The sequence below is a fragment of the Podarcis filfolensis genome (assembly GCF_964270895.1).
Source record: "Podarcis filfolensis genome assembly, chromosome: 9".
NCBI lineage: Eukaryota > Metazoa > Chordata > Lepidosauria > Squamata > Lacertidae > Podarcis > Podarcis filfolensis.
The window spans coordinates 26,471,486-26,485,134 of NC_139610.1; the positions used below are offsets into that span (position 1 = coordinate 26,471,486).

The 13,649-nt window shown below is 44.5% G+C and overlaps 1 protein-coding gene across 5 annotated transcripts in view; it reads left to right on the plus strand.

Annotated features, from left to right (window-relative positions):
• Nucleotides 1-13,077: 13,077 nt before the first annotated feature.
• Nucleotides 13,078-13,649, plus strand: part of FAT1 (FAT atypical cadherin 1) — a 115,062-nt gene continuing 114,490 nt past the window's right edge. For all 5 annotated transcript variants that reach the window (XR_014551922.1, XM_083629846.1, XM_083629849.1 and 2 more), the window contains exon 1: nt 13,078-13,481. The gene's annotated coding sequence lies outside the window, so the exon portion shown is untranslated. The remainder of the gene's footprint in view (nt 13,482-13,649) is intronic.

Genomic DNA, 13,649 nt, shown 5'->3' on the forward strand with positions numbered 1-13,649 from the left:
TCCCAGAGTTCCCTATGAACAGAAACCACTGTGAAAATTGTACCTGTGTGGGGGAAATAGAGGCATTCTATCAAGGTTAACCATCTGGAGGTTTGTACTAATGGCTGACTCACAATAAAGAGTTAATACGTATCTTCACAGTTGTTTTAATCAACATATACTTTGTTATTCATTTCAATTGTTGTCTTCCTCCATTACACTAAACCACAACCCTCCTTTCTCTCCTATTCCCTCATGACTGAAAGAGGGCGATCAGAGATTTTGCTTCTGTCTTCAATTAACTATGGTTTGCTGTTATGACTGAATCAGACATAAAACACTAAACAAAGGGTTTAGCATTTGTGTGTGCGTGTGAATGTTTTGTAGGGAGCTGCCCAGAGTGACTTGGGCAACCCAGTCAGGTGGGCGGCATATAAATAATAATAAAATTATTATTATGTGCAAACCAGGCCAAAGTGTTTTGACAATGGGAACAGTGATCCCTGTCATATCTAGAGTGACGCAAACAGTTTGGACTTGTACCTAAACATATTTGTTTATTTATTGTAAAAATAGGGGCCTACTGATTTCGCAAAGGAGAGAGACAGAGGATGGGATCCAAAAAGCCCAAAGAGTTTTATATTTAAGCAGCAGGTTTCTCATGTCATATTTGAAAAATGCTGTTTGTTTGAACCCCTAGGGACAGGGGAAGCAGTGGCATCGCAATGGTGGGCAGTGGGCGGTACGCCCCAGGTGCCATGTCTGGGGGGGTGACAAGAAGGCTCCCTACGGGGACTCGCAGCGGCATGAGCAGCCATCGCGCCGCCGCAGCCACAAGTGGAGGATCCTCTGTTCGTTGCTGCAGCCGCAAGCACAGGATCCTGGCACCGTCCATATGGCACTGGCGTGGCGGTGCCAGCAAACCGCTATGTACGGCGCATGTGCAGCGTCACTACTTACGGCACATGCACTGTACGTGGCCAGTGGCGTAGCGTGGGGGGTGCAGGGGGGGCCGGCCGCACCGGGCGCAACATCTGGGGGGCGCTCGCACGCGCAGCTCTCTGCCCCTACCTGGCTCACTCGGGTTAGGGGGCGCAAACTACTTGCCTTGCCCCGGGTGCTGACAACCCACGCTACGCCACTGTACGTGGCGACACCACACATGTGCCGTACATAGTGGTTTGCCGCCCTGGGTGTGACGACGCCTTCGTTTGCCCCTAAGGGGAAGATACCTTATACTGAGTCAGAACATTGGGCCATCTAGTTCAGTTCATTGACTGGCAACAGCTCTCCAGTGTTTCAGACAAGGAGACATTCCCTGTCCTATTTGAAGGTGCTATGGATTGAAACTAGGATGCTCTGCACACAAAGCAGATACTCTGTCACTGAGCTACATCCTTCCCCCTTCCTGTTTCAAAACTACTTTGCCATGCGATACAGAAAGTTTCTGCTAAGGAATATAACTGCAAAACTCCCTCAGGCTGTACAGTTGTTTGGATCCTAGCTTGCACCTAAAGAAAGATTCTATTCTATTCTATTCTATTCTATTCTATTCTATTCTCATCCAGAAATCCTGTTACTAATTCTGACTCCACACCCAGCCTGAATTAAAGTCTCTATGGACTGAATGGTTAGCCTGTTTATGTCAACTAAGATGCTAAGAATAAGCTCAGTTCAATTTTTGGAAGTCTAAAGTTATACAACCTGAAAATATGAAACAATACTATATTTTTCTTTTGCTTAATGGTTATCTCGTGCCAAAAGGCATGAGAAGTAGGTAAACAAGTGATGTTTCACTCACCAGCAGAAAGAGACGTATAATATTTCATGTGACTGACACATTTATATACACTCAGTGATGTGAAAATAAAATAGATTGGTATTGATTTTTACTTAGATCCTACTTGGATATGTGCTTTTATTTTACAGTCATTGACCTTTCTATGATCTCATTTAGAGCAGGGAATTCAGCACATTCTGTTTAATATATAATATTGCTCTAAATGAACATTTCTGCAGAGTTCATTATCGGTCTAATTTACATGGTAATAGCCTTATCTGAGGTGCTATAACATGCTAAAGATTGTGTAGAGACCAAGCCTACAAAAACTAGGCATCAAACTGCATTACTATGAGATATATAACAAGCCTGTTAAAATGATGATCAAGAGCTTTTAGGAAAATAAAAAGGGTGGGCAGGAGAAACAGCATTCCCTTTAACTTGGGCAGGGACGTCCCTAGGGGTTAGGTAGGCTGGCCCCCACCAACGGTGCAGGCCTCGGTGGAGGAGAATTGTATCTCTCCACACTGATTCATCTCCTTGCCAAGGGTGCAAGAGAGCCTAGGTATTCCTCTCAACTTGAGGTACCACCAACCTTCAAGTTTCCCTGCACAGTAACAGAACATGTTTTGCAGCTCCCATTCATTTCCGTGGGGTTGGGTTGTGCCATTAAGGACTAACTGGACATTTATAAATGCAAAATAAGGTGGGAGACAGACCAGGTTTCTGTAACATAGATGCCTGAAGTTGCGGGAAGGAAATTTACATCTTTCCCATTAAATCTTTCTCTCCCCCCCCCCCACTTTTGTTTCAACATGAATGTATGTTGACAAAATCTCTTGAACGCTGTAAAACTGAGGAATCGGTTCCATTAAGAGTATAATTTCATGCATTTTTCCGCTATAAAAAGTGCATTTCACAGTGCAATTGTTAAGCTATGAAGTAATATAAATCCCTCGTTTAGCGGTGGAGGGTGGGGGAAGTTGAAGGTGGGTGACGAACGCTAGAGCCGTACTTTGGTGCGACTTAGGAGTACAAGAGTATGTGCACATTCTGAGGTCTATGAAAAATGTCTCCAAACAATGTAAGTTGTGGTGTCAGCATCTTTCTTCTCAGTGGGAGGCTGAGGAAGCATATACAGTAGTCTTTTTAGGTTATGTCCGGTGGTTAATTTTGCAGAGATTCTGGGGCACAGCTCTTAGTCCTCTGCAGTAAAAGCCCTGCTCTCTAAATCCAAAAGTATCAGGGGACAATGTCTGTGGTTATTCCGTGATGAGGAGTGTTCTCGAAGCTATCAGCATGAGTTTGACCAAACTGCGGGAGGCAGTGGAAGACAGGAGTGCCTGGCGTGCTCTGGTCCATGGGGTCACGAAGAGTCAGACACAACTAAACGACTAAACAACACCAACACTTTCAACAGTTCTGGCTCCACGATTTGGGGGCCTGCCAGAGAAATCACTCTCCATGAGCCCCCTCACACTGGAAAAGGTGGGGCATTAGACCGAAGACTTCTCCCAGGTGACTGCTAGTATTCTCAGAGTGAAATGTTTCAGCATAGTGAGACTGGCAGTAGTGCTGGCCTAGGCAAAGGCTTGACCTCACTACCGTCCGCAGCCGGCCTTTTTGTTATCACGTCTCATCCTCCTTGACTTGTTTGGTTTGTAAACTAAGCTGTGTAGCAAAATGGGGTCCAGCAAGCAATAGCTAATGATAGGGTGGGGTGACGGCGCTTACTTGACCCCTCAGCAGCTGAGTCATTGCTGCTTTCCAGAAGAGGTGAGGCGGAAAGGAGGTCAGCATGGTGGAAACGCACGTGCAGAACCAATCTTGTGCTCCTGCCTGTGCATTTCCTTAAAAGCAAATTTCTATGCTTCCCTTCACCCGAAAATCACAAGGTGGTTTGCAATATAATATTTACATTTAAATGAATAAACACTAACATTAAAATATTACAGTATAATATTTACACTTGCCCCTCTCCCTCCTGATAAGCTGCAAAGACCCAGCTGTCAGGAGGTCAGGTAAGCCCCCACTGCCCCCCCCACCTTTCACTGATGCCTGTCAGTCCTGGTGCAACCTGAAATCCAGTTTGAACTAGAGATGGGTGGTTGGCGGGACAGATGGCTAGGCAGGGGATATCCCACCTGTTTCCTATTACAGTGGTACCTTGGTTCTCAAATGCCTTGGTACACAAACAACTTGGAACTAGTGCCGGATTTACATATAAGCTAAACAAGCTATAGCTTAGGGCCCCACTCTCTTGCCCCCCGAAAAAAGAAAAAAAAATCTGGATGTACATTTCCCAAATATAAGATAAAAAACAAATAAAATAAAACCTACATACAGCAACAGTGGCAAATGGCTTTAGATACTTATTAGGTCCATAAATTACCATATAGCGTATATTCAACACAAAAAAAGTGACAATTTGTTGTTGACAAAGGACAGCTGGACATATAAGGGCCTCATTACCTTCAGTAGCTTAGGGCTTCATCAAACCTAAATCTGGCCCTGTTTGGAACTCAAATACTTCCAAGCCGGAAGTAAGTGTTCTGGTTTGCAAACTTTTCTCAGAAGGCAAACGTGCCCCATTTTGTGTGTTACGCTTCCAATTTGAGTGCCACACTTCTGTTTTGAGTGTTACACTGAGGTCTATCTGTTTTTGCTATTTATTTTGTGCTTGTGTTTTTGTGGCTCTTTTCTGTTGTTTTTGTGACTGTGTGGAACCCAGTTCAGCTACTGATTGATTGTGTGACTGCAGTACACTGTTTATTGCTTTCATTTTATTGATCATTGGGCTTGTTAGATAGCAAAAATTATGTTAAATTGCTGTTTTAGGGGTTGTTTGAAAAAGTCTGGAATGGATTAAGCCATTTTGCATTACTTTCTATGGGAAAGCGTGCCTTGGTTTTGGAACACTTTGGTTTTGGAACAGACTTCTGGAACAGATTAAGTTTGAGAACCAAGGTATACAAGGAAGCAAACCTCCTTTAATACTGAAATTCAGTAATACTGAACAAATAATGCTTCCTTGGAATAAAGAAGAAGAGGCAAACCTATTAGGCAAGTTACCCATTACCTCTCTAGAGTGCTCCCTTTCAGACTTGCGGTTGCCTGTGCCTTTATCACTTCCTTTCCTAGTCCTCCTAGAATGGCAGCTCTGCTATCAGTGAAATGTCTGAGATAGCTCTCCCTAGATTTAACTGTCTAGGGGTTGCTGCCATGGTATTTGCTGCAAAAGACCCTTGCCTTCCGCCTTTGCTTTCCCCATAAATCACTTTCCTAGTTTATCTGACAGGGTGCTAGTTTGTTATCATTCAAGATGCAGTGAAAGGTTGCCTAGGCATTTGCTCGTGATAGTCTTTTTTGCCTACAAAGCAGTCTAAAAGCCCATTAAAGAGATAAATAATAAAATAAAATAAAATAGGCTCGCAGTGAGAAATATGTGTATAAAAATGGGTTGTGGGAGGGTGAAGGCCTCTGGTTGGAAATGTTTTCCCTCAGTGTTAGCAAGAGGAAAGTTTGTTGGTTGGAAATTTCCCTCTTCTGCTCTCAATGTTAGCACTAGGGAGCCTTGAAACTTTTTCTCACAAAGGGAAATTTCCCCCAAAGTGGAGCAGTGAGAAGATCTGGATTTTATTCAGAATATAAGAGTCAAAGAGCTCACCTCTGTGGCACAGGCCAGGCCTGTGTCCAGACCATGACTCTAAAAATAATAATGAATCAACACAGATGTTATGTCATTAAATAAAATAAAAAATAAAAAATAAATCAAGTCAAATACAGTATGCTGAACATGATTTGAAGAAATCTCCTGGTTTTAGAAACCAGGGGAAGAATGAGGAGGCACCCAGAATTCAAGAGTTTTAATTAAACTACTGGTGTGGCCTGATTCTGTTCTTTTCAGCGTTAAGTCAAAGTTGGATGAACATTATGTTTGCATCAAAATCAACACATTCTAGCCCAAATTAAGCACCATTAGTTACAGTGAGGAAGCTCAGCAAATGCTCAAATATTCTCAAACAATATAAACGACACTCGAAAGTGAATGTGTTTGGCTAGATGATGCCCTAATATCTCAGGAGCATGAGACATGACTTTGAGTGAAACCCACAGGGTATAACAGAATTGTCAGAGAAATCGCAAAATTAATCTCTCTGGCCTGAAGAGGTCTATTGTGGTTGTTGTTATGGTTGCTAGAGCACTAATTCTGAGGGCTGTTTATTTACAGGATGGTTCAGTAGCTAGAGTTGTGTTTTGGTGTGTGTTTTTGACAGTCATCATGATTTCGCAACTGCCGAGATAGTCACCTTAGTTTGTGCAATCCGTCTATTGCCTGTGAAGCTCACCATGATTGAAGGAGGTACACATATTTTAATATATATGTTATATAAATATACATCCTATATAATATATATTTCAATATTGATACATTGTTTTTTTCAATTTTTTTCTCATTTGAAAAAGATATGGACTGCCTTAGACAGTCCCACAAACTCGGTCCTCCAGATGTTTTGAGACTACAGTTCCCATCATCCCTGACCACTGGTCCTGCTTGCTGGGGATCATGGGAGTTGTAGGCCAAGAACATCTGGAGGGCCGAAGTTGAGGAAGCCTGCCTTAGACTTTCCTTTCCTTTCCTTTTAATGTTTCTTGTTGTTTCAGAAGAGTTGGTTTCATGTTCACACATGTCCCTTTTAACTCTTCACCTTCCGCACAATCCATGTAAACCAGCGTACTTCAGAATAGTTTATGTCTAGTTTGTACAGTGGTACCTCAGGTTACAGACTCCGCTAACCCAGAAATAGTACCTCGGGTTAAGAACTTTGCTTCAGGATGAGAACAGAAATCGTGCTCCGGCAGTGCAGCAGCAGCAGGAGGCCCCATTAGCTAAAGTGGTGCTTCAGGTTAAGAACAGTTTCAGGTTAAGAACAGACCTCCGGAACGAATTAAGTACTTAACCTGATGTACCACTGTACTGTGTAATGAGCAGTAAGAGCAAAAGGAATGAGGCTGTGGGCAACTTTGACATCAGTTGTTGTTTAGTTGTTTAGTCTTGTCCGACACTTCGTGACCCCATGGACCAGAGCATGCCAAGCACTGCCTCCCGCAGTTTCATCAAATTCATGTTGGTAGTTTTGACATCAGTACCCCATCGCTATCAGTCACGTTCGTCACCCAGATGTAAGGCAACTGTAATATCTGTTAGTCCTCTACAGTCGTACCTCAGAAGTCAAATGGAATCCATTCTAGAAGTGTGTTCGACTTCCGAAACGTTTGACTTCCAAAGCGCAGCTTCTAATTGGCTGCAGGAAGCTCCTGCAGCCAATCAGAAGCCATGGAAGCCCTGTCGGATGTTCGGCTTCCAAAAGAACGTTCAAAAACCAGAACACTCACTTTCGGTTTTCAATCATTCAGGAGACAAAACATATGAGTTCTGGTGCATTCAAGAACCAAGGGACAACTGTATTTTCTAACAAGCTGCAGAGCAGGAGGTGAAATCAGTCCAATAAAGTTGCCTCCCTCCCTCAAAATATAGTGATTTATATATAAACCCTTGTGCAATTAAAGTAATCAGTTTTGTCATGCATAGATGGGTGGGGCTCCACCCATCTACTGGACAGCAGTATTTGCATTGCCATTCGTTATTTACGACCCAGTACTTTGCTCTCTTTGTTTCTTGCTAATGACCCATATTCTCCCAGGTGACTTCCTGAGTACAGAAAACAGGGCTGGCCTGTGTTTTTGGCACTGCTAGATTCAGCACCCAGCACCTTCCGTTAATAGTTCACGCATTGATTTATTCCTAACACTTACTAAATCTAAGAACTTAGGGGGATCTGGCCCCCCACAAACTCATAACACAATTAGGGGGACCTAGCCTCTCCACCCCCCAAAAACCTCAAAACAATATGAGGTTGTAGGCACCCCCAAACTCGGCCCTCCAGATGTTTTGGGACTACAACTCCCATCATCCCTAGCTAACAGGACCAGTGGTCAGGGATGATGGGAATTGTAGTCCCAAAACATCTGGAGGGCCGAGTTTGGGGGTGCCTGCTATGCTTGCATTTTACTACAAGCAGTGTTGACTGTCTATGAACATTTCAGAGCATCACAGTATCTCAACCAATGACTGGAAGAAAGAATCATTTCAATGATCTAAAAGCTCTGGCACCTATATGAAATAATTAAGCCTCCAAACAAATGACTAGGAACAACTCAGAGACTGGTATCTTAACAGATGACATGTTTTGCACAATGCTTTGTCCTTTCGGGCTTGATGTGACCTTTATGACAAAGCTGTTATTTCCCTCCTTCACATCTAAGTTCTGCATAATTGTATACACACAGGAAATGTCCCAAAATGGCACCCGGATTGAAACCTCGTTTGGGAAAAGAAAACAGATTATATCCCAGAGTAAACCTGGGTTTTTGCTTCAAGAAAGGTTGGCTGTGTTGGTTTGTTGCAGTGAAAACCACAACAGAATCTCAAAGCACCCTAAAGACTAACAAACACGGCATAAGCTTTTGTGGAGTAGAGTCCACTGCATGGATGCTTAGCATCCAGAAAATTATTAAAAAGCACAATTTGCTTTTAGATCTGGAGACATCTCTGCCTGCGTATTTTGGGTGTCCAGTACTAAATGCATTCTGAAGGCAGTTTTAATTAGTGCTGTGAGCTGTGGCAAAAGGGCTTGATCCCATCAGCGAAGATCTTTGTTTTCTATTTAGATCAGGCCCAGAGTTTGTAAAACATTCAATATCCTTAGTAACAAATGATTTTGTGTGTAAAGAGGCACATCTCTTCTATCCCCTTGAGAAGACATCAAAGTGCATTACAACTGCAGCACTACTTTCAGGTAAGTGTAATGGTGGAATTAGATTACTTGTATTATGGATGCCAGAAGGTTTTGGCTTCTGTTTAGTCTTCCTTGCCTTTGTCCCTCTTACATTTTTCAACCCCACTGAAATGGTACAATTTTGTATGTCATCTTAGCCCACTTAAATGGCTGTTTGGATGCCCAAGGAAGAAAGGCAGAGTAGAAGTTGTTTAATTCAGCCTTCCCCAACCTTGTGTCTTCTATATATTTTTGGTCCACAACTCCCAGAATCTCTTACCATTGGCCATGATAACTGGGGATTATGGGAGTTGAAGTCCAAAATATCTGGGGAGGCACAAGGATGGGGGAGGTTGGTTTAAAGTGTAAAGGGTGATACTTTCAGAAGCAACTGGACTGCTGGATAGCTCAGTTGGTTAGAGCATGGTGAAGATAACAACAAGGGCGCAAGTTCCCAGGGTCCCTTCCACCTGTATGATTTTATGGTATTTTTAAAATCAAAAACCCCAGCGCTTTCAGTGCCAATTTTTATGGGGAAGGGAAGAAATGTGAGTGTTCAGGGGGGAGAAGAACCTTAGAACACCATCCAAAATTGTATGTGTAAGAGGATTCAGAGAAAGGTGATAAAATAAAACTCAGTGGCAAAAAATGGGCAGTTGCTTGTTTGCTGATTTCCTTTCCTATGTCTCCCTTGACGCTCCCATCCCCCAGCAAAAATGGCTTAACGTACATCACATCTGTTCACTATAAATGAATCAGATGCATTCTGCCCACATAATGGGCGAAAATGCTTAGGTCCTACTGCGATCATTCACACACACCTTGCCCCCACCAGCTTCACCGCTGCCTAAATCCATCATCTAAGGTCACATTACTGTCACGTCTGTCATTTTTCATTGCGGCACTGCAATAATGAATCTGATGCAGCAATGGAAAAGGAGACACAGAGGGGCATACTATTCTGCCAGATCATTTTCTCTCGGACTCTCCAAATCCATCATCTCAGATCCACCACATCCCACACTTGTCAACTCTTGTTGATATAAGAATGCCGTAACTGGGGACACCTTGCCACTGAAGTGAGGGGCGATTCTCCCAGATCTCGAAAAGATGCTCTCACAAGCAGTGTATATCTGTCTTCTGTCACTGTATGACAAAAAAAAAATCAGTTCAAAATATTTTGGTTCCAAAGCAGGCAGTAAAACAATTAAGCCGATCGTCTTATTTTCAAGTTCAGGTCTGACTTGGGAGTCAAATTGAGCATGAACTAAGCAGTAGGTCAAATCACTGATATTCTGAACCAGAAAACAGGTAAAACTGGTTTGGTCAATGATACCCTACTAATAACAGTAGATCTGGCTGTTAACTGCTATGATTTCTGTACCTAGAAACAAAATTGACCACCTCATCAGACCCAGTCCTACCATTGGACTGTTTGAGGCAGCTGCTTCAGGTGGCAGATGTGAGGGGTGCCACCTTTCCCTCACCCCTAAGCTAGTCTGTTCTGTACCTCCTAAGCTAGCTCGCTGCTCTAAGATAGTGGATGTTGTGTTGCAGTGTTGAAGAAAGATGCAGATGTCATTCTGGATGGATTCTGTACGTAGAATGTGAGAGGGGAGGCATCACATTGTCAGACTTCTCAGGCAGTAAAAATGGCTTGGACTCACCAAACATCTCAGAAACAACATTCTGCTTATTCAAAAATGTAAGCAAAAAGTATTTGGGGCTTTTAAAATGTGCTCATGCCTGTTGTAACGATGGCCTACTTTTCTGAAACACATTCAAAGCTGTTGACAGAACTTAAATAATTACAGTTGCATAAAACCATTGTAGCACATATGAAATAAGAATATAAATATAAAATGTCTGCTTAATTTTGTCCTTGCAGTGCCTTCTGAATGCTAGGAGACCAGTTCTCTAGCAGGCCTCCTTAGGAGACCATAACTGAAAAGACCCTCCTAACTCTCATTCCCTTTAATGTTATTTGTTTGTTTGTTTATTACATTTAGACCCTACCTTTCCTTTAAGGAGCTCAATGTGGTATATAAGGTTCTCCTCCTCCCCATTTCATTCATGAGAGACAACAAAAGGCTCGAGGTCACTCAAAGAGCTTCATGAGTGGTGATTTGAACCCTGATGTCTCAGATTCTAGTCCACCACTCCAACCTGAAGGTTTCAAAGGACAGGTAGACTAACATAGACTGTGGTGGTGCTTAAAGCTAGTCTTGGTGCCCAGGTTCGGGATCCTGTCTCTTGATTTTGGTGTCCAGATACCCAAAGCCCCCATATATTTGGCCATTATATCATTTTCCTTGCTCACAACACCCACATGCTATAGGAACATGCTTTCCTCCTTTTTCAATCAGCCACCAACATCATATATACCATATTCACCTGAACTAACACCTTACATAAATCACAGTTTGGGTGCATGTTGAGTGTCATAGCAAATATAAAATATATCTAGAGAATAGACCACACTGGAGAAGGTGATTGCTGTTGTCCCTCTGGCCCTTGCAAATGCAATCATGTTTCACATGATGGCCATAAATCTAGAGCACTGTTTCCCCAACTTATGATAGTGGAGGCAAGTATTTTCACACCTCAAGGCCAAAAAAAGGGGGGGTTGTGTGTATAGGTAGGTATTACAGGAATATGTTTCTGTATGAATCACTGAACGGGACATGCTTCCTGACTAGACAAACCCAGAACACTGTCTCATTCAGCAACACAACAGGATGCTCTCTATGAAGGCAAGCAACTCTGCTGTGTCTTCATCAGGAGTCATTAAACAATTTGAGGGCTGAGAAATAGCCTCTACCATAGGCTAACAGGATGTAACAAAGGTCAGACCAGTTAATCTTGCAGAGGTGTAGTGGGCAGAATCCTCTATGCATAGGGAATTTTGACTCCATCAATAATCCATTCATTACTGCACAGTATCTGCAGTTTGGGAATTGCTGATCTGGAGTACCCTTGGCATTGCAGCCCAGGATTCCCAGACAACGGCAAGGTGCTTGCTGGATCCTGAAGTTTTCCTCGTATCAACTGTATTAGCAAGAAATGAGACATGCACTATATATCAGCTGAGCACCAAAAAAATCCCCCAAAAGGCTGCATCATAGTACTTTTGCTTGGGTGGGAGAATGCTGGATTAAGCCCAGAAAGGGAAAGTTGGCTTAAACTGGAATATAAAACAGCAGGATGTCTTTTGGATGCAACAACATTGTGTAAATGCTACGGGCAATGAACAAAGCCCATTTTTTTATGCACGAGGAGCATCTAACATCTGTCCAAAAGCAGCCCAGAATCTACAGTCGAGGTCTGTGTTGTGTGACTTTGTTCTGCTCTAACACCGCCAAGAAGCAATGGGTTGCTGTATTAGTATTCAAATGAACCGTGTTTGGGATTTGTGTTTGGAAGAGAGGGGTGTGTGAGAGTCACTCAGATATCCCTATTTTTCTTCCTTGTTGAGTTCTGCAGGGAATAAGGAAGGATCTGACAGCCAGTGCCACTCTCTGGAGTGGTTGTAAGTAAGAAGGCAGGCAGACTGAAGGCAGGTTCAGGTCACAGAATCATAGAATTGTAGTACTGGAAGGGATCCTAAGGGTCATCTAGTTCAGCCCCCATTCGTCCTAACTGGACAGCCTCCACCCTAAATATGAGGAGAATATGAATAATATGATAATATGGGGCGGGACGGGATGTACGCCACGTCGAGCTCCTCGGAGAAAAGGTGGCTGGAAACCTAATGGTAACCGTAAGCTGTTGGAGGGCCATCTGTCAGGGATTACTTAGTTGCGATGCCTGCATAGGGTTGGACTAGATGACCCGGGGGATCCCATCCAATTCTAGGATCCGATGATTCCACCAAATAAACAAACCAGCACTTCCCCCAAAACCTGCACAGTAAGGCTGTGATAGCGTCACTCCGCCTCTTGCAAAGAGCCCCCACCCCGCCTTCACCCAGGATTTTTCACCTGGAGAGCCGAGATCGCGAGAGCCTCGGCTTTGCCTGCGTCTCTAATCGTCGTCGCGGATTGAGACGACTGGGGCCGACACGGCGCGGAGGAAGTTTGGGAAAGTTGCGCAGCCGAGCCCCACGCCCTCGACGGGTGGTGGTTTTTTTTTGGGGGGGGGGTCTGATCGCCAGGGTGGCCAGGCTTGCCTTGCGGAGCTGAATTCAGAGTAGCCCTCAGCACCAGGCAGAGCAGAGGAGAGCAGAGGATCTCCCTTCTCCGGAGCGCAATACAGTCGACGGGGCGGGAAGTAAAACCCGGTTTGCAGGCGCGCCCACCTCTCGCGCAGCGGAGGCGACGGAGAGGCGGGGAGCACCGTCCACCTTCTCCGGCTCAGGCGGCCGAGCAAGAAGCGCTCGGCTGCTGCCGTCTCCGCCGCCGTCTGGCGGGAGAATCCCCCAGTCCAGCGGTGGGGAGCGGGAGTGGGCGGCGCTCCAGAGAAGAGGGAGGGCAGAAGAGGAGGCGGCGGCGGCGAGGAGAGGGAGTGAGTCAGTGAGCCGCTGCAGCCTGCGCTCTCCCCGGCGCTGCAACTCAAGACTACCTATATTCATACTCCTTGCCTGGACATGTCTTGACAAACTTGGATTTTTTCCCCTTCTCCTCTCGCTTTCCTCTGACTCCCTCCCCACAACATACCAAGTTTTTAAACACCGGATGGGTTCAATCCAGCATGCAGCCACCTGGGATATGGAGACAGGCACCAGATCTCCCGGGCGCTGCTGGAATACGCTGCTGCCGGGCAAAGTTGGCTTTCGATTTTGATTCATGCCTCGCTTGGGGACCCGAGTCCGCCGGAATGGACTGAAAGCAAAGCGGGACTGGCTTGAGGGACGAGACACACGTTGCACCCAGCTGGCCTGGTTGGTGAGTTGACGGTTCTTTTCCTCCCTTCGCTTCTTTCCGTTGAGTGGCAAAGAGTGTTGGGCTACTTAATGCATTCAGAGGCTTCTGCGCAACTATAGTTTCGTGGTTGCAATTGATCTGGCCGTCCTGTCTCAATATTGCACGGATCGATAAACGCCCCCGCACTCT